Genomic DNA, 21,069 nt, shown 5'->3' on the forward strand with positions numbered 1-21,069 from the left:
TCTGGTATCTCAGAAATTTCCTCCTGCTCATCTGTTTCACCAGCAAAAACAGACAGAGGAAATTTATCAGGCTCAGTGGTCACCCCTACTGCTGGCACCTCAGCATCTTCGTTAAAGGGTTCTGGGCTAATCACAGCGCACACATTAATACCATCATTAACATTTACAGTGGAGGTTATATCTTTCTTCCTCCACAAGTCCCAGAACACTGGGAAGTCTCTCAGGGACTTGACCACACCCACTTCATGGCAAGCGGTTCCACAGGAAGTCTCTAGAGTGACCAAAGCGGTGGGGTATTCTTTAGTGTCCCCATGTATGCACAGGACCCCTATACTATGTCCACTGAATGTTCCAGGGTCTATCAGGCTGGCATGCACCAGGGTAACCAGACTCCCAGAATCCAGCAAGGCACTCACAGTACACCCTTCCACTTTTACGACACACATTTGTTGCTCAGTCTCGTAAACAGTCTCAGCAGAACAAACAGGATGTGCAAACAAGGATATTCGCCTTGCTGCATCACACTCCATTGGCTCAGTAGTCAGGGGACAATTGGCAGCAATATGCCCAGGTCCATAACACCGCCAGCACTGTATGCGGCCCCGGTCCCCAACTTGAGACCCTGGTCTGGCCTTCAGTGTCTCTCTGGGATTTCTTCCCTCCGTCTGCTCCCCTTCTGAGCCACCTCCCTTAAAGACATTTCTCACCCCTCTAGTAAATGGAACAGTCTTACCGGGTGCTCCGCACGATTTGCTGTTCCTGGGGTTAGAACATCCAGGCGGTACTTCTTGGAGTAGATCCTGAGTAGCTCTGTACCTTTCAATCAGGTTCACCAGCTGTTCCGCATCTGTAGGATCTCCTTGACCGACCCAACGCTGAACCTTCGGTGGTAAGGAGCGGATGTATTTGTCCAGCACCACTCTCTCCACGATCTGCGCAGGGGTTGATTCCTCTGACTGTAGCCATTTCCTTGCAAGATGACAAGATCATACATTTGTGATCGCGCAGGTAGGTGTTCCACGAAAGTCCAGTTGTGCACCCGTCGAGCATGCACATTCATATTAACACCCAGACGGGCAAGGATCTCACCCTTCAGCTTGGAGTAATCCTTGGCATCCTGCTCATTGAGATCAAAGTACGCCTTTTGCGGCTCTCCGGTTAGGAAAGGTGCCACCACTGCTGCCCACTGATCTGAAGGTAACTTCTCTCGTTCTGCCACTCGCTCAAACACCATGAGATAGGTCTCAACGTCGTCGGTGGATGTCATCTTCTGCAGAGATGTCTGTACCGCTGCACGAGTGGTTTGGCGCAAACCATGAGGACCCGCTGACCTCTCCACTGAGGCTTGAATTTGGTCTTGCAAATAGCGATTAATTTGCTGCTGTTCTTTTAAGGCCAGTCTGTGGGCTTCACCCAGCAGAATATTGGTTTCAGCCTGTGCACGCATGGCTTCCTCATGCACCATTCGCTGAGTCGCGCTGGCTTCTTGCAGAGCTGTGCTTATCTTCCCCTGGTGGATATTAGCCTGAATCAGCTGTTTAAGTATTTCATCCATTTTAACAGTCTCTTTTAGCCCTGTTGCCGCCTTCACCCGAGACATACACTTCCAAGCACTCTCGGGGAGAAAAAATTGTGTTGTTGCCCCTAGCAACGATTTTCCACTTGGAGCAGCAAAAGTCCTTTTAAATAGGTGTATGTCTCTTTAAGACCGTGCCCGCATCGGCCACCATATGTGAGGATTTAGCATCAGGAGAGGTTGGTACAGCGGTTTCTTTGTAGCCAGAGACAGGGACACCGTGCATTAAAAGTCATAACAGGGCTTTGCCTGTGTTTTTATTCTTGTCAAAGAAACAGCCTCTTGTACAACTCGTCTGAGCACTAACTAAACAAGATATTATCTAACTATACCGAGTGCCTTCCTACCAGGCACTGGACACAAAGTAACTCAGGTCTTTACTCACATAGAATACAGGCTACTCCAGCCTTAGTAGTCTCCAGTCTGAGTCAGGGGTGAGACTCACACACACTGTGCCTGCACCTTTTTATACACAGGCTACAGGTGCAGTTAATTGAGCAGCAGCCTTGTCCTACAAACAGAGATGGACTAGGGATTGGGGAACCCGCCCTGCTCTTCACCAATCCAACTCCAGGCCCTTTTTCCGGCTTTTCCTTAAGCCGAGATTGGAAAGCTAGAGCTTTCTATTGCAAGAACTACTCATTCCCTGGAGCCTAGGATACATATGACAGGATTCTATGGGAAATGTACCTTCCCTCAATGACTTTACCTGTCACTGTCTCACAATATATATATATATATATAACATATAATTAGTGTGTGTGTTTATGTATGTATATATATATATATAGTGTGATGTGTACGTGTATATATAGTGGGTGTGAGTGTAGAATGCTATAGCTGTTGTATTTATTTCATTCGTAGTTTAAATACTGCAGATTTTGCCAATGGTTTTCGTTGGGTGAAAATCCGCAGCATAAGGGCTTGTCCACACGTAACGGAATTGCTGCAGAACATTTCTGCAGCAATTCCGCAGAAACTAGCAGAAATTCAGCAGAGGAAAAACCGCACCATTTCCTGCATTTTATGCTGCAGAAAATGGTGCGTATTTTGCTGCGTTTTTCACAATGTTGGGGGATGGTGACATCTCCTCTGAAAAACACAGCAAATCAGTCCACTTTCCGCAGCAGGAATTGATAGTTGCTTAGATGTGATAGATTACAGGTGGATACAGTAGACTATGTGACGTTTTCTGCCATTTTACTGCCGCTGTGAGATCCCCCGCAAAGGGGCTTACTAAGTCTGTTTCGCCCAAGGGCCCACATAAACCTGGGGCTGGCCCTGGGTAAGGCCATGAAGGAATGATACCTGTTTACTAATCTCCAAATAGTAATCAGCCCTTTCAGTAGAAGATCTACAGCTGCATTAGATTTCTTAGATGGATCAGGACCCCAAAGCATGGTGCAATTGGGTACCTGTATATTTATTTGCTATAGCAATTTCTCTACTTAATTTAGGGTTATCTATAGTAAGGGTTCTCAATAGAGCCGCAGTTGTATTGCATGCTAATAAATGGATACATCAGGAAGGCCAAAGTCTCCAAAATCTTAGGCGAGGGTGAGCTGCTTTAAGACAGCCTACGGTTTAGATCAGGGGTCTTAAGCACGCGTCCCGCGGGCCGCATGTGGCCCCTTGGGCTGTCATCTGCGGCCCGCGGGACACAGAGCCGCTAGTACAGACTCTGCCTCGGGACTCTGGAATTCCCTGACATCGCTGTCCACATATCGACAACGATGTCTGGGTCTTCCCCAGACCCGGAGTCCCGTGCAGAGCGCTAATATAGGCTCTACTCCGGGACTCTGTGGAATTCCCTGACATTGCTTTTCATATATGGACAGTGTGTCAGGGTACTCCCCAGAGCGGAGTCCCGGGCAGAGTGCTAGTATAGGCTCTGCTCCGGGACTCTGTGGAATTCCATGACATCGGTGTCCATGAATGGACACATGATGTCTGGGGCTTCCCCAGAGCCGGAGTCCCGGGCAGAGCGCTAGTATAGGCCCTGCTCTGGGACTCCGGCTCTGGGGTTGCCTCTGATATCACATTCCGGTCCAGGAGGATCCCCTGACGTCACTGTGTATGGACAGTGACGTCAGGGGCTCCAACAGTAGAGGAATCCCCAGACAAAGCGTCGGCAACGCTCTGGCAAGGGATTCCACTCCTAGAGGGAGCCCCAATGGAGCTATCTACTTGGGGTGTGTGTGGCATTATCTGCAGAGGGCACTGTGGCAGCATCTGCGAAGGGCACTGTGGCAGCATCTGCGTAGGGCACTGTGGCAGCATCTACGTAGGGCACTGTGGCAGCATCTACGTAGGACACTGTGGCAGCATCTACAGAGGGCACTGTGGCAGTATGTACAGAGGACACTGGCATTATCTAGGGGTGTGTGGCATTATCTACAGAGGGCACTGTGGCATTATCTACAGAGGGCACTGTGGCATTATCTACAGAGGGCACTGTGGCACTATCCACAGAGGGCACTTTGGCAGCATCCACAGAGGGCACTGTTGCAACATCCACAGAGGGCACTGTGGCACTATCTAAAAAGGGGCTGCCCAATCTTGACATTTGTGTGTCTGCCAAACACTGCTAGCTGAGCCGCTAGACTGCATTTAGCGACACTTAAACTGGAAAATTGGATTGTTGAAATATGCACGTGGAGAATTCTCTCAAATTTTAAACCTAGCGGTATTATTATAGTAATGTTATTATAGTAATATAGTTTTATAGTAGATCAAGTAACTAATTGATTAACAATAATTTTGTATTGTATCAAATTTGAAAGTAATGAGGCCCGTCAACTTCCCATTTTTTCTATATGTGGCCCACTTATCCGGCCGAGTTTGAGACCCCTGGTTTAGATAGTTTCAAAAGAAATTTATAAAATAATCGTCTTATTGGAACAATGTAGGAAGATAAATAGGGTCTGTTTGAAGAAGATAGAGAAACATAATCTAAGACTTTAACCCCTTCCCGCTGTGGCCACTTTTGACCTTTCTAACAGAGCCTTATTTTTCAAATCTGACATATCTCAGTTTATGCGGTAATAACTTTGGAATGCTTTTCACCTATCCAAGTGATTCTGAGATTGTTTTTTCGTGACACATTTGACTTTATGTTATTGGTATAATTTGGTCGATACATTCAGTATTTAATTGTGAAAACACAAATTTAGCGAAAAATTTAGCATTTTTATAAATTTAAATGTATCTTCTTGTAAGACAAATAGTTAGACCACACAAAATAGTTGCTAATTAACAATTCCCATATGTCTACTTTAGATTTGCATCGTTTTTTTTAACATCCTTTTATTTTTCTATGATATTACAAAGCTTAAAACTTTAGCAGAAATTTCTCACATTTTCAAGAAAATTTCAGAAGGCTATTTTTTCAGTTTAGTTCTGAAGTGGCTTTGAGAGGCCCATACAATACAAACCCCCATAAATCACCTTTTAAAACCCCCATTAATCACATTTCAAAAACTGCACCTTATTCAAAACAGCAATTAGAAAGTTTCTTAGCCCTTTAGGCGTTTCACAAGAATTAAAGAAAAGTAGTGGTGAAATTTACAAATGTCATTTTTTTTTTTTTGCAGAAATTAATGTAATTTTTTTTTCTGTAACACGGAAGGTTTTACAAGATTTATTGCCCAGATTCTGCAGTTTTTAGAAATATCCCACATGTTGCCCTAGTGTGCTAATGGACTGAATCACAGGCCTCAGAAGCAAAGGAGCACCTCCTGGATTTTGGGGCCTTCTTTTTATTAGATTATGTTTTAGGCACCATGTCAGGTTTGAAGAGGTCTTGTGATAACAAAACAAAGGAATGACCCCAAAAAATACCCCATTTTGGAAACTACACACCAAAAGGAATTCATCTAGGGGTGTAGTGAGCATTTTGACCCCACAGGTGTTCCATAGATTTTATTAGAATTTGGACGTGAAAAAAAAAAAAAAAAAATTTCCAATAAGATGTCATTTTAGCTAAAAAAAAAACAACTATTTCAACAAGGAGTAAAGAATTAAAAAAACAACATTTGTAAAGCAACATCTCCAGAGTATGTAAATACCCCATATGTGGTCATAAACGGCTGTTTGGGCACACGTCAGGGCTTGGAAGGGAAGGCGCGCCATTTGGCTTTTGGAGCGCAGATTTTGATGTATTGGTTTCTCGGCACCATGTCGCATTTGAAAGCCCCTGAGGGACCAGTACAGTGGAAATTCCTCAAAAGTGACTCCAATTAGGAAACTACACCACTTGAGAAATTAATCTAGGGGTGTAGTGAGCATTTTGATCCCACAGGTGCTTCATAGTGTTTATTAGAATTGGGCAGTGAAAATTAAAAAAAATTGTTTTTAATTTTCTCAACAAATAAAAGGAGAAAAAGAGCCCCAACATTTGTAAAGCAATTTCTCCCGAGTACGGCAATGCCCCATATGTGGTCATAAACTGCTGTTTGGGCACACAGCAGGGCTCAGAAATGAAGGAGCGCTATTTAGCTTTTGGAGTGCAAATTTTGCTGGATTGGTTTCTGGGCGCTATGTCGCATTTGCAATGCCCCTGTGGGACCAAAACAGTAAGAACCCCACGGAAGTGAAACCCATTTTGGAAACCACACCAATCAAGGTATTCACCTAGGGGTGTACTGAGAATGTTAGCCTCGCATGTGTTTTACAGAAATTAGTGTATACTCGATGTTGCAGAGTGAAAATGGAGATTTTTCCATAGATATGCCAATATGTGGTGCCCGGCTTGTGCCACCGTGAAAAGACAACTCTCTAATTATTATGCTGTGTTTCCCGGTTTTAGAAACACCCTACATGTGACCCTAATCTTTTGCCTGGACATTCGGCCTAATTTGGTGACTTACAAAGTATTGTTTCACAATTGCAGAGGCTCTAATGTGAAATAATTAAAAAAAAACCTGAGAAGTGACCTCAAGACTTTTACTAAGGACTGTAGTGAACATTTTCACCCCACAGATGTTTTCCATACATGATTGCGCTGCGGATGGTGCAAATTTTTCCCCAGATATGCCATTTTAGTGGCAAATATGTCGTGCCCAGCTTGTGCCACTGGAGACACATCCCCCAAACATTGTTAAATGGGTTCTCCCTGGTTTGGCGATGCCATATACAGTGAAGGAAATAAGTATTTGATCCCTTGCTGATTTTGTAAGTTTGCCCACTGTCAAAGACGTGAACAGTCTAGAATTTTTAGGCTAGGTTAATTTTACCAGTGAGAGATAGATTATCTAAAAAAAAAAACAGAAAATCACATAGTCAAAATTATATATATTTATTTGCATTGTGCACAGAGAAATAAGTATTTTATCCCTTTGGTAAACAAGACTTAATACTTGGTGGCAAAACTCTTGTTGGCAAGCACAGCAGTCAGACGTTTTTTGTAGTTCATGATGAGGTTTGCACACATGTTAGATGGAATTTTGGCCCACTCCTCTTTGCAGATCATCTGTAAATCATTAAGATTTCGAGGCTGTCGCTTGGCAACTCGGATCTTCAGCTCCCTCCATAAGTTTTCGATGGGATTAAGGTCTGGAGACTGGCTAGGCCACTCCATGACCTTAATGTGCTTCTTTTTGAGCCACTCCTTTGTTGCCTTGGCTGTATGTTTCGGGTAATTGTCGTGCTGGAAGACCCAGCCACGAGCCATTTTTAATGTCCTGGTGGAGGGAAGGAGGTTGTCACTCAGGATTTGACGGTACATGGCTCCATCCATTCTCCCATTGATACGGTGAAGTAGTCCTGTGCCCTTAGCAGAGAAATACCCCCAAAACATAATGTTTCCACCTCCATGCTTGACAGTGGGGACGGTGTTCTTTGGGTCATAGGCAGCATTTCTCTTCCTCCAAACACGGCGAGTTGAGTTAATGCCAAAGAGCTCAATTTTAGTCTCATCTGACCACAGCACCTTCTCCCAATCACTCTCAGAATCATCCAGATGTTCATTTGCAAACTTCAGACGTGCCTGTACATGTGCCTTCTTGAGCAGGGGGACCTTGCGGGCACTGCAGGATTTTAATCCATTACGGCGTAATGTGTTACCAATGGTTTTCTTGGTGACTGTGGTCCCAGCTGCCTTGAGATCATTAACACGTTCCCCCCGTGTAGTTTTCGGCTGAGCTCTCACCTTCCTCAGGATCAAGGATACCCCACGAGGTGAGATTTTGCATGGAGCCACAGATCGATGTCGATTGACAGTCATTTTGTATGTCTTCCATTTTTTTACTATTGCACCAACAGTTGTCTCCTTCTCACCCAGCGTCTTACTTATGGTTTTGTAGCCCATTCCAGCCTTGTGCAGGTCTATGATCTTGTCCCTGACATCCTTAGAAAGCTCTTTGGTCTTGCCCATGTTGTAGAGGTTAGAGTCAGACTGATTAATTGAGTCTGTGGACAGGAGTCTTTTATACAGGTGACCTTTAAGACAGCTGTCTTTAATGCAGGCACCAAGTTGATTTGGAGCGTGTAACTGGTCTGGAGGAGGCTGAACTCTTAATGGTTGGTAGGGGATCAAATACTTATTTCTCTGTGCACAATGCAAATAAATATATATAATTTTGACTACGTGATTTTCTTTTTTTTTAAAAATATAATCTATCTCTCACTGGTAAAATTAACCTAGCCTAAAAATTCTAGACTGTTCATGTCTTTGACAGTGGGCAAACTTACAAAATCAGCAAGGGATAAAATACTTATTTGCTTCACTGTATTTTGAAGGAAACTGCTGTTTGGGCACGCTGTAGGGTTCAGAAAGGAGGGAGCGCCATTTGGCTTTTGGAGCGTGGATTTTGCTTGGTAGTAGTTTTGTTTGGAGTTTTACTGGTATTTTAGTTTATAATGTGGATGCATATGCAAGCTGGGCAGAGTACATCAGGGGCTTAGTCAGGTTGTATAATAATGGGGTTAAAAAAAACAATAAATTAGATCTTTGTTACGTTGTGAAGCAATCCTTTCTGGACAAACCAGTGTCGCACTGACAAATGGTTTCCTTTCTTATCCCCCTTTTGGTAGACACTCTGCACATTTGCAGTTTGGGGATTTTGCTGGGAAAGTGTTGTCCTGGTAAAATACGGGCACCCTCACTTCCAGCAGATATGTTTGGGCCCTCCCCTTCCTAGTTCCCTAATTTTAGGGCCGTGATAAATTGCCGCTTGAAACAGAAGAAATGTTCTCCTCGGGCCTGCACAGCTGCATATTTTTCTTTACTGAATGGGAGCCTTGACTTTTTTTATTTGTTCATAGTCGTAGTGGTATGAGGGCTGTTTTTTTGTGGGACGAGCTGTTGTTTTATTAGTACCATTTTGGGGTACATGCGACATTTTGATCACTTTTTATCCTTTTTTTTCCGAATCCGGGAACATGTGAGGGATATTGTGACCACGAAAGAGATCAAGGATTTAACTTTACTGAAAACTATTCCTAAACATTTTAAATTAAATCGTGGGTTTAAGGATCTTAAACTTTCGTCTACCACTCACAGATTCAAAGGAGGTTGCCCGTATTATATTTGCACATGCCACGCAGTCACCACATGGATAACAGCCCTGAATTGGACCCCTTGTTTAGAAGGGGCTTATTTGTTTGGGTACATGGTGGCTTCTAACTAATATGTCTTTGAGATTTTTACTCCTCCTAGCTGTCATTTGGGGGTTTTCTGGTAAAGTAGACACTAAGGTCGGTTCCGTCTGTAAAATGGGCCAGGGTTTTTTCAATATGGACCGCATAGATTGCCATTGATTGTTAAAGGTTGAAATAAATCTAATGGTATTCTTGTCCTTCTCTTTGTTCCTAACCCCTAAGGGATGTAATAGATGTTTTCGTTCAGTGATTTTTGCTAGTCTGTATCCATGTTTAATGCACCTGCGACTGTACCCTCTCTCCCTAAATCTTTGCTCTAAGTCCCTTGATTGGTACTCAAATTTAATTTCTGATGAACAGATGTAAAGGATCTGCCAGACACAGCTTCTGTTTCGACGCCCGTGGTTAATCAGTCTGCACCTGCTCCTAGGTCTGATAGAGTGACTCGATCTGCTACCACTCAGGCTGGTAGGCTCAGGAGTGGGAGAACCTATCACAGCCTGGCCAGACGGTTCTAGCTCCCGCCCTCGGTCTATTTATACCTTCATTTCCTGCTTGTCTTTGCTTGTGATTTTTTCCTGTTTCCTGGCTCTGCTGGTCCTGCTATTATTATTGACCTTGCTTCATTTTGACCCTGGCTTTACTGACTACGCTCCTGCTCTGCGTTTGGTACCTCGTACACTCCTGGTTTGACTCGGCTCGTTCACTACTCCTGTTGCTCACGGTGTTGCCGTGGGCAACTGCCCCATTTCCCTTAGCTTCTGTGTACCCTTGTCTATTTGTCTGTCATGCACATATTGAGCGTAGGGACCGTCGCCCAGTTGTACGCCGTGGCCTAGGACGGGCCGTGCAAGTAGGCATGGACTGAGTGGAGGGTAGATTAGGGCTCACCTGTCTGTCTCCCTACCCCGACATTACAACAGATCCGCCTCATTCTGAGGAATTGGCCAACTGGGACAGCCTTGATTGTGGAGTATACATATGCCGAAGTGGCATGTAAGAGGGAGTTTGTTGACGTATCTTTCCTAAATACGTCCATTTGTAATACTCCCTCTGTATCTACCTCAATGGATACATCTGGGAAATCAACCTTTTGTTTATCAAAAATGTAAGTAAGTCTGATATTGAGATCATTGACGTTCAGCTCCTGCATATATCGCAATAGCTGCGCATCAGTCCCCTGCCAAATTATCAGTGGGTCGTCAATGTAACACTGCACATGGTCAGGGGCATGGGCACCGCCACCATGCAGAACCTGCCTCTCCCAAGATCCGAGAAACAGGTTTGCATATGACGGTGTGCACGCCACCCCCATGGCAGTGCCCTGCCTTTGTAAATAGAATACATCCTTGAAAACAAAAAGGTTATGAGTTAGAATGTACTCTTAAAGTTCCACTATAAGGTCACATACTTAGCTGTCCCAGTTGCTCATCCCCAGAAAAAGGCGGACCGCATCGATGACATCATTGAGTCGGATACTGGTGTAAAGGGACTCCACATCAGCTGTTACAAGGAACATATGTGGCTCGAGAGATATCCCATCAATTCTCATTAGTACATCAGTGGTATCCATCACATAGGAGGGTAAACATTCAACCAGTGGTTTCAGGTAATAATCAATAAATTTACACACTGGATCGCATAGTCCTCCCAACCCCGACACAATGGGTCATCCTGGGGGGTCCACAAAACTTTTGTGGACCTTCAGGAGTAGGTAAAGCGTAGGGATTTTGGGATATTTAACAATCAGGCCGTCAAAAACTTTCTTGGGGATTATCCCTTTATCAATGGCTGTATTCAAAATCTTCACCAATTCAATGGAGAAGGTGCCCACCGGGCTGTTTGCCACCTTAGAATAGGTACGTTTATCTTTAAATTGGCGAAAAACTTCCCTTTCATATTGTTATACCGGCCAGATAACGATATTACCCCCCTTGTCTGCTGCTTTGTAAACGACATTGTCGTAAGATTGTAACTCCTTCAGAGCCACACGTTGAGATGCTGTTAAATTATCATACTGCTTATTGATCGAGATTTGTTTAAAGTCCTTAATTACCAGCTTGGTGAAAATCTCAACTTGTGGGCAGATAGAACTGAATAGTAGTTACGGAAACAGCGTAGCATGCTACGCTGCTTCTGTAACTGCCATTCACTACTATGGGAGTTACGGAAACCGCGTAGCTCAGCGAGTTACGCTGTTTCCGTAACTCATCCATGTATTGCAGTCGATTGTACCAGCGATCTAATGATCGCTGGTTCAAGTCCACTAGGGGAATTAATACAATGTGTAAAAAAAAAAGTTAGATATATTTTCAGGAGTGTAAAAAAATATTAAAAGTTTAAAAAAAAAACACTTTTCCTTTTTTTCCCCAAGCACAATGTAAAGATAATTTTAAAAAAATTGGTATCGCTGAGTCCGTAAAAGTCCGAAACTATTACAATGTAGCAAACTATTACAATGTAGCTGGTGAATGGCGTAAAACCATTTTTTTAAACCCCAGAATCGTTTTTTGGTCACGATAGCACTAAAAAGAATGAAATAAAAAGTGATTAAAAAATCGTATATACCAAAAAATGGTGCTAATAAAAACTACAGCCCGTCCCGCAAAAAATAAGCCCTCCCACCGCTCAAACGATGACAAAATATAAAAGTTATGGCTCTCAGAATGTGGTGAAACCGAACAAATTTTTCTCTTTGTAAAAGTAGTAAAATATGATTTTTTTTCAAATTTTCTGTTGTCTAAAACGTGGGTGCATCTTATAGTCAGGTGTGTCTTATAGTCCGAAAAATATGGTGTATGTGCCTTTGTAATTGTAGCGTACATGGCCGCGGACTGTCGGGTATACTCACCCCCCTGGCGGCCGCAGCCATAGATCTGTGAGCGCTGTCTCGCATCTCCTTCCCAGGAGATGCCAGCACTCACTTCCACTCCGATCCGCTATGTCTCATAGGGTGCGCGTACACGATTGTGCCTGGTCTTAGAGGGCCAGCGCGCGCACATGGGAATCATCATCATCATCATCATCAATTAGCCCATGAATCCCTGTACTATAAGAAGGGACCTGCCCCTTTGCTCATTGCCTGAGCGTCGTTCGTATTCCCATGTCATTCTTGCAAATGGTCCGTTAGTGTTATACTGTTCCCATTGTTTACCGTGCCCTACTACCTATATCCAGTATCCCGTGCTGTGTCCTTGTTCCTGAGCCTGTTAGTGTTGGAGTCGTGTCCTACTGCACCTGCTGTCATCTGCCACGTCCAGTTTCATCTGCCACGTCTGGCGCAACCTGCTGTCATCCGCCACGTCTGCTGCACCTACCTCCATCTGTGCTAAGCCTCGGCCACTGTCTGGACTATTCAGGTACCCTAGAGCGGGACTTTGTATTGATTGGGTGCTCTGTTGCTTGGCCAGCTGCCTCCCCGCTACGGCGGTACGGCCTAGTGGGTCCACTTACCGACAGACCGTGACAGCAATGTGCACAGTAGCCATGTTAAACCCATTTTTGCGGTGAAAAGGGGGTAGGGGAGAGTGTAGATCCTGATTGTAATGAGGACCAGATAACATAGATGAAAATTTAAAACCTTGAAACCTGTCAAAATAAGGTAAAAAGGAAGTTTAGGGAGAAAACATAAAAACAGGCATAAGTTTTGTACATGAAAACTCAACAAAAGAACATGACTTAGTCAATGATAGTAATATAGGCCAATCAAAGCTGGCAGACAAAAAGAATACATCTTTAAGGGTATGTGCACACACAAAATAATTTGGTGATTTTCAGGCATTTTTTAATCAAACTCGCGTTTTAGACGGCCGTTTTTGGAGCTGTTTTTCTATAGAGTTAATGAAAAACGGCTCCAAAAACGGCTGAAGAAGTGACATGTAATTCTCTTTCGCTGCCTTTTTTTACGCGCCCATTTTGAAGATTGCCGCGTAAAAAATGCCCTGTTGGAACAGAACGCCGTTTTCCCATTAAAATCAATGGGCAGATGTTTGGAGGCGTTCTGCTTCCGACTTTTCGGCCATTTTTCGGGCCCTTTACGGGCCGAAAAACGGCTGAAAACACTCCGTGTGAACATACCCTAAAGGTCATTCAGTACGGCAGCTTGTGCTTTCTTCATGTTGGGAGATTTTATCTTGAACACTATAGACCACAAATCCAGTCGTGGCAGCTGTAGAAAACTATCAGTATCAGGGAGCAGCATCCAGGATGGGATATCCAGGGGGTCCATATGCAGTGGTTCCCATTCTCATTAGAGATCTTCTAGGTTTTTAATGGTGGTCCTCTTCCCTGCGTGTAATATTGAGATCCCAAACGGGTATAGCTATATGGAGTTCTGAGAGAGCAGCTTATCAGTTGTAGACTTACGTGTCCTACTTTTCTGCAGGGTTGATAAGCTGTAAATTGGCCCCTTAAAAAATCAGCGATACTTGCAGGGGCGTAACTAGGAAAGACTGGGCCCCATAGCAAACTTTTGACTGGGCCCCCCCCCTCTGCTGGGTATCACACAACCCCCCCCCTTGTAGATAGTGCCTCCCTATAGATTCCACCACACAGCGCCCCCTATAGATAGCACCATACACAGCCCCCTGTAGATAACGCCATACAGCCCCCTCTGTAGATAACGCCATACAGCCCCCTCTGTAGATAACGCCATACAGCCCCCTCTGTAGATAACACCATACAGACCCCCTCTGTAGATAACGCCATACAGCCCCTCTGTAGATAACGCCATACAGCCCCTCTGTAGATAACGCCATACAGCCCCCCCTGTAGATAACGCCATACAGCCCCCTCTGTAGATAACGCCATACAGCCCCTCTGTAGATAACGCCATACAGCCCCCCCTGTAGATAACACCATACAGCCCCCTCTGTAGATAACGCCATACAGACCCCCTCTGTAGATAACGCCATACAGACCCCCTCTGTAGATAACGCCATACAGACCCCCTCTGTAGATAACGCCATACAGACCCCCTCTGTAGATTACGCCATACAGACCCCCCCCCCCAAAAAAAAACGGCCTATAGTTTGTCCTACAAAAGACATGCATCCCCTATCCACAGGATAGGGGATACATGTGTGATCGCTGGCAGCGATAAGGAGAACGGGGGACCGAAAGTCCCCCGAAGTTCTCCATGACTAACCTCGGACTTCCGGCGTCTGCGCAGTTCAATAAAAATGAAAGGAGCGCTGGTCACGCATGCGCACAAGCACGACCGGTGCGCAAGTCATTTCCATGGAGCTGCAGACAGACTACGGAAGTCCGAGGTTTGTCATGGAGAACTTAGGGGGGACTTTCGGTCCCCCGTTCTCCTCATCGCTGGGCGTCCCAGCGATCCCACATGTATCACCTATCCTGTGGTTAGGGGATGCAGGTCTTTTGTAGGAACAACCCCTTCAGTGGCGTCGCGCTGTAGCAGCCATAGCGGCTGCTAGCGGAGACTGCGGCCATGGGAGGGGCCGTGCCGGCGGGTGGCACGGGCCCCCTCATGCTGCAGGCCCCGTAGAAGTCGCTACGGCTGCTATAGCGGTAGTTACGCCACTGCGCATAGGTTTGTACGGCGTAAAACTACAGCTCCCAGCATGGCCGAAACAATGATAAGGATATGCTGGGAGATGCGGTTTCACAAAAAAAAAATCATACCACCATCATCTCGCTGCAGATCATACAGTGACTACAATACTGATTAGAGGCAGAATAAACATTTACATTAAGTGACTCACCGGTGACGTCTCAGATTCTAGTTCTTTTCTTCTCCCTCCGGTTCAGACATCTATGATGGATTTCTCCCGGCCATGACCCATTTCTGCAGTTTTCCGTTTAGATGTCTTCAGCTTCTCACTTTTAAAACATTTCTGCACCTATAAACAAAGTTACAATTCTCAACACATCTAAATATAACACACACACACACACACACACACACACACACAGACACACACACACACACCGTGCCCCCTGTAGATAGTGCCCCCTGTAGATAGTGACCTACATAGAAGCCCCTGTAGATAGTGCCCACATATGGACTCCAGAGCTGCAAGGCAATAGTGCTAACCACTGAGCCACCGTGCTGCCCTACATATAGCTTCCCCTATAGTTAGTGCTCCACGTATAGCCCACCTCTGTAGATATTGTCCCACATATAGCCCACCCCTGTAGACTGTGCACTACTTATAGCCACCCTGTTGCTAGTGCCCCACAGGTAACCCACCCCTGTATATAGTGTCTCACACATAGCCCACCCCTATAGAAAGTACCCTAAAAAATAGCTCCCCTATAGATAGTGCTCTACATATAGCCCACCCCTGTATAGTGTCTCACATATACTGCCCCACATATAGACCCCCCTGTAGATAGTGGCCCACATCCCCACATACAGACCTCCCCTGTAGCTAGTGCCCCACATATAGACCCCCCCTGTATATAGTGGCCCACATATAGACCCCCCTGTATATAGTGGCCCACACCCCACATATAGACCCCCCCTGTAGCTACTGCCCCACATATAGACCCCCCTATATATAATAGCCCACATAAAGACGACCCCCCCTGTAGATAGACCCCCCCACTATAGATAATGCCATTCACATTTTTATGAGGAAAAAAATATATAAAGTTGACATACTCACATTCTCCGGTTCCCACGCTGTTCACTGGCGATGCAGACATGCTCTCTTCTGAGCATGTCTGCAGGAGCTGAATGAGGGTCCTTCAATGACGCTGATTGGCGGGGCAGAATGACTTGCCCAGCCAATCAGCACCTTCCAAGCATGGAAGCGGCGCGATGATGTCATCGCGCCGCTAGCCAATCAGTGTCATTGTAAGGCACTGGATGGTCAGGCACGGAACATGCCCGGCCATTCAGTGCTAATACATGTATTTGGCTGCCGCTAGCACCGGGGCCCCCTCCGGTGCTAGCGACATCTACAGGCATGAGAGTGCCTGTGTAAGGCTCGGTGGCGCGGGCCCCACAGTAGCGGTGCTACCCCTGTAGCAGCCATAACGGCTGCTAGCGGCGCCACCGGGCATTTGGGAGGGCGTGTCGGCTGGCGGCATGGGCCCCCTCAAGCCCCGGGCCCCGTAGCAGCCGCTACTGCTGCTACCGCGGTAGTTACGCCACTGGATACTTGGCAAGAATCGCTGAAGTGCCAACAAAGCTGAGTAGTTCACAGATCACATCTCTTAGAGCACTTAGGCCCAAGCCTCCACAAAATGACCCTCTATGTACTCTTTCTATGATGCTGTTAGATGTTAGACCTTCTGAGCTCTGCCGTGTGTCTAAACAGCAGTTTATGATCACATATGGGGTATTGCCGTAATCGGGAGAAATTGCTTTACAAAGTTTGGGGTGCTTTTTCCTCTTTATCTATTGTGAAAGTGGACAAATCTGATCTAAAATTACATTTTATTAGAAAAAACTGAGATTTTCATTTTCACAGCCTAATTACACTAAATTCAGCAAAATACCTGTGGGGTCAAAATGCTCACTATATCCCTCGATAAATTCCTTGAGGGGTGTAGTTTCCCAAATAGGGTCACTTTGGGGGGTTTCCACTGTTTTGGTCTGTCAGGGGCTTTGCAAATGACACCTGAAAACCATTCCAGCAAAACTTTAACTCCAAAAGCCAAATGGTGCTCCTTCTCTTCTGAGCCCTGCCGTGTGTCCAAACATCACATATTACTATGATCGGGAGAAATTGCTTTTCAAATGTTGGGGTGCTTCATCTCCTTTATGCCTTGTAAAAATGTTAAACTTCTATGTTTTATTGGAAAAAATGTAGATTTTCATTTTTCCTGCCTGAGGCCTGATTTACACGAGCGCTGCGCATCTCGGATGTGAAAAACTGCAGTTTTTCATGTCCGAGGTGCATCCGTGCTCAGTGCTGCGGGACGCGATGTCACGCATCCACCATAGTTGAGAGTCTATGGAGGGATGCATGATGCGTTAAAAGATAGGACATGTCCTATTTTTGCACGGACCCTTCACACGGTCCGTTGAAACAACGGCTGTGTGAACGGCCACATTGAATTACATAGGTCCGTGTGACGGCCGCTGTTTCAACGGCCGTCCCACGGACATTTAACAAGTTCGTGTGAATCAGGCCTAATTCCACTAAATTCAGCAAAAAACCTGTGTGGTTAAAATGCTCACTATACCCCTTGATAAATTCCTTGAGGTGTGTAGTTTGCGAAATGGTGTCTTTTTGGGGGTGTTTCCACTGTTTAGGCATCACAATACCTTTTCAAACCTGACATGTTGCGTTTTCTGGTAAAATCTTCTGTGTTACAGAAAAAAAAATGGATTATAACAGATTTTCTACAAAGAAAATGAAATTTGAAAATTTTACCTCCACTTGACTCTAATGGTATGTTCACACGATGAGAGGCATTTATGTGTGAAAAGACAGACTGTTAACAGCTGCCTCGTTTCACACGTAAATGCTCCTCCTCGCATTTTGCGAGCCGTCTGAGACGCTCGTAAATCTTGAGCTGTGCTTCATTGAGTTCAATGAAGAACAGCTCAAATTACGTGGCAAAGAAGTGCCCTGCACTTCTTTGCCGAGGCAGTCCATTCACGCGTCGTCGTTTGACAGCTGTCAAACGACGACGCGTAAATTACAGGTCGTCTGCACAGTACGTCGGCAAACCCATTCAAATGAATGGGCAGATGTTTGCCGACGTATTGTAGCCCTATTTTCAGGCGTAAAACGAGGCATAATACGCCTCGTTTACACCTGAACATAGGTCGTGTGAACCCAGCCTAATTCTTGTGAAACGTCTAAAGGGTTAAGGAACTTTTCTAAATGCGGTTTTGAAAACCTTGAGGGTGCAGTTTTTAAAATGGGGTGATTTATGGGGGGTTTCTAATATAAAGGGCCCTTAAAGACGCTTCAGAACTGAACTGGTCCCTAAAAAAATAGCTCTTGGAAAATTTCTTGAAAATTGGGAAATGGCTGCTAACGTTGTAAACCTTGTAACGTCCTAGAAAAACAAAAGGACGTGTAAAAAAATGATTCCAACGTAAAGTAGACATTTGGGAAATGTTAACTAGTAAGTATTTTGTGTGGTATTACTATCTGTCTTAGGGCTGATTCAGACGATCGTTGCGTTTTTGCGCGCACAAAAACCACTTGACAGCTGCGCGTGTCATCCGTGTATGATGCGCGACTGCGTGATTTTCGCGCAGCCGCTATCATAGAGATGAGTCTAGTCGACGTCAGTCACTGTCCAGGGTGCTGAAAGAGTTAACTGATCGGCAGTAACTCTTTCAGCACCCTCGACAGTGAATGCCGATCACAATATCGAGAAACCTGTTAAAAAAAAAGAAAAAGTTTGTACTTACCGAGAACTTCCCTCCCGGCCGTTGCCTTGGTGACGCATCCTTGGTGACGCGCCTCTCTTGACATCGGGCCCCACCTCCCTGGATGACGCGGCAGTTCATGTGACCGCAGCAGCCTGTGCTTGGCCTGTGATTGGCAGGAGCTGTCACTTGGACTGAATTGTCACCCCGGGAGGTCAGACTGGAGGAAGAAGCCGGGAGTTATCGGTAAGTCAGAACTTCTTTTTTTTTTTACACGTTCATGTATATTGGGATCGGAAGTCACTGTCCAGGGTGCTGAACCAGTTTAACTCTTTCAGCACCCTGGACAGTGACTATCTCCTGACGTCGCGTACCGGAATTTTTTTTGCCGAGTTCGGCCGAAACCGGTGAAGTTCGGTTCGGTTGTCCGGGTTCGCTCATCTCAAAGACACTCCGTTTGGATGTTTGGAAACAGAAAAGCACGTGGTGCTTTTCTGTTTACATTCATCCTTTTGACAGCTGGTGCGCGAAACAGTCGGTTCGCACGGAAGTGCTTCCGTGCGACCTGCGTGGTTTTCACGCACCCATTGACTTCAATGGGTGCGTGATGCGCGAAATACGCGGAGATATTGAGCATGTCGCGCTTTTTGCGCAGCGGACAAACGCTGCGCAAAAAGCACGGACTGTCTGTACTGCCCCATAGACTTGTATTGGTCTGTGCGTGGCGCGTGAAAACCACGCGGCCCGCACGGACCCAATACACGTTCGTGTGAATCCCCCCTTAGGCTGTGTTCACACTGAGTTTTTTTGCAGGAGGAAAATTCCTCCTGCAAAAACTGCTCCAGGCGTTTTTTGCACAGTGGTTTGACAAAAACTCGTCAAAACACTCGTCAAGGTGTTTTTTTACCCTTCCTGACTGATTGAAATGGGGTTTTGGAGGCGGAAACCGCTTCAAGATCGGTCATGTCGCTTCTTTCTACCGCGACGCGTTTTTTTACTCGCGGTAAAAAAACTCGTCCAACTCCCATTAAAATCAATGGGAGGCATTTTCGGGCGGTTTTTGACAAGTTTTGTGGAGCGGTTTCCGCGCCAAAAAACTAGTAAAAAAACTCAGTGTGAACAGGGCCTTACAAACAGATACATTTAAATTGATAAAAATGCTAATTTTTGCACATTTTCTCTAAATTTTGGTGTTTTTCACAAATAAACACTGAATGTATCGACCAGATTTTACCACTAACATAAAGTACAATGTGTGATGAGAAAACAATCTCAGAGTTGCTTGAAAAAAATAAAAGCATTCCAAAGTAATTAACACAGCCGCTTCGTGTCTGTTCGGCTTTTTCCGGAAAGCTGATGTATCAGTGTACGGGCTCATAGACTTTCTATTGTGTCCGTACATGATACATTTATTTCTGGAAAAAGCCGAACAGGCACGCGCTTCAGCTGCTTCGTTCTAGCGATTGGTGGAGGTCTCCGTACTCGAACCCCCACCAATCCAAATTTCTGACATGTCCTTATGACAGGTCAGAAGTTTGACAAACGTTTAGCTACACTTTAAGGGGTTAAACAATCTGACACAGCTAATTCACCAGCAAATTCACTTGTTGTACAGAAGTTACAATAGTTTTGTCCCTTTCCTACATTCAACGAAATCTCTTGCGAATAGATAAATCATCACCTCTGAAAAAATTGTAATGCATTCAATCTCTTTTCAGATGCCATTTATAAGTCTAGTTGTCTGTACCATCAGCTGTTGCTATGTGACTGTTCTTTCCCTAGAGAAAATGTAGTTTGCAGGCCATGGATTCTCTTGTCTATGGAGCTTTGCACACTCTTACTTAAAGAGGCTCTGTCACCAGATTCTCAAATCCCTATCTCCTATTGCATGTGATCGGCGCTGCAATGTAGATGACAGTAACATTTTGTTTTTTTTAAAAACGTTCATTTTTGGCCGAGTTATGAGCTATTTTATATATATGCAAATGAGCTTTGAAATGGACAACTGGGCGTTTTTTTTTCGTTATGTCCAACTGGGCGTGTATTGTGTTTTTAACTGGGCGTGTTTATGTGTATGACGCTGACCAATCCGTGACCAGTCAGCATCATACACTCCTCTCCATTCATTTACAAGCAGCACAGCGTTCTTACTAGAACGATGTGCAGCCACATACACAAGTGTCCTGATAATGAATACACATGAAATCCAGCCTGGACGTCATGTGTATTCAGAATCCTGACACTTCTGACTCTTTTCTTTGAGATTGCAGCAAACCATTCGTAATCTTGTGAGATTACGAGGTAAACAAGATTTTGTTTCTATTGCGAGTCAGAAGTGTCAGGATTCTCAATACACATGACGTCCAGGCTGGATGGTCATGTGTATACATTATCAGGACACTAGATTAACGTTAATCAAGTGTCCTGATAATGAATACACATGACCATCCAGCCTGGACGTCATGTGTATTGAGAATCTTGACACTTCGGACTCTTTTCTCTGAGATTTCCAGCAAGTGAAACAAAATCTCGTTTACCTCGTAATCTCGCGAGATTACAAGTGGCTTGCTGCAATCTCACAGAAAAGATT

This window comes from Rhinoderma darwinii, chromosome 1 (assembly GCF_050947455.1).
Source record: "Rhinoderma darwinii isolate aRhiDar2 chromosome 1, aRhiDar2.hap1, whole genome shotgun sequence".
NCBI classification, from domain to species: Eukaryota; Metazoa; Chordata; class Amphibia; order Anura; family Rhinodermatidae; genus Rhinoderma; species Rhinoderma darwinii.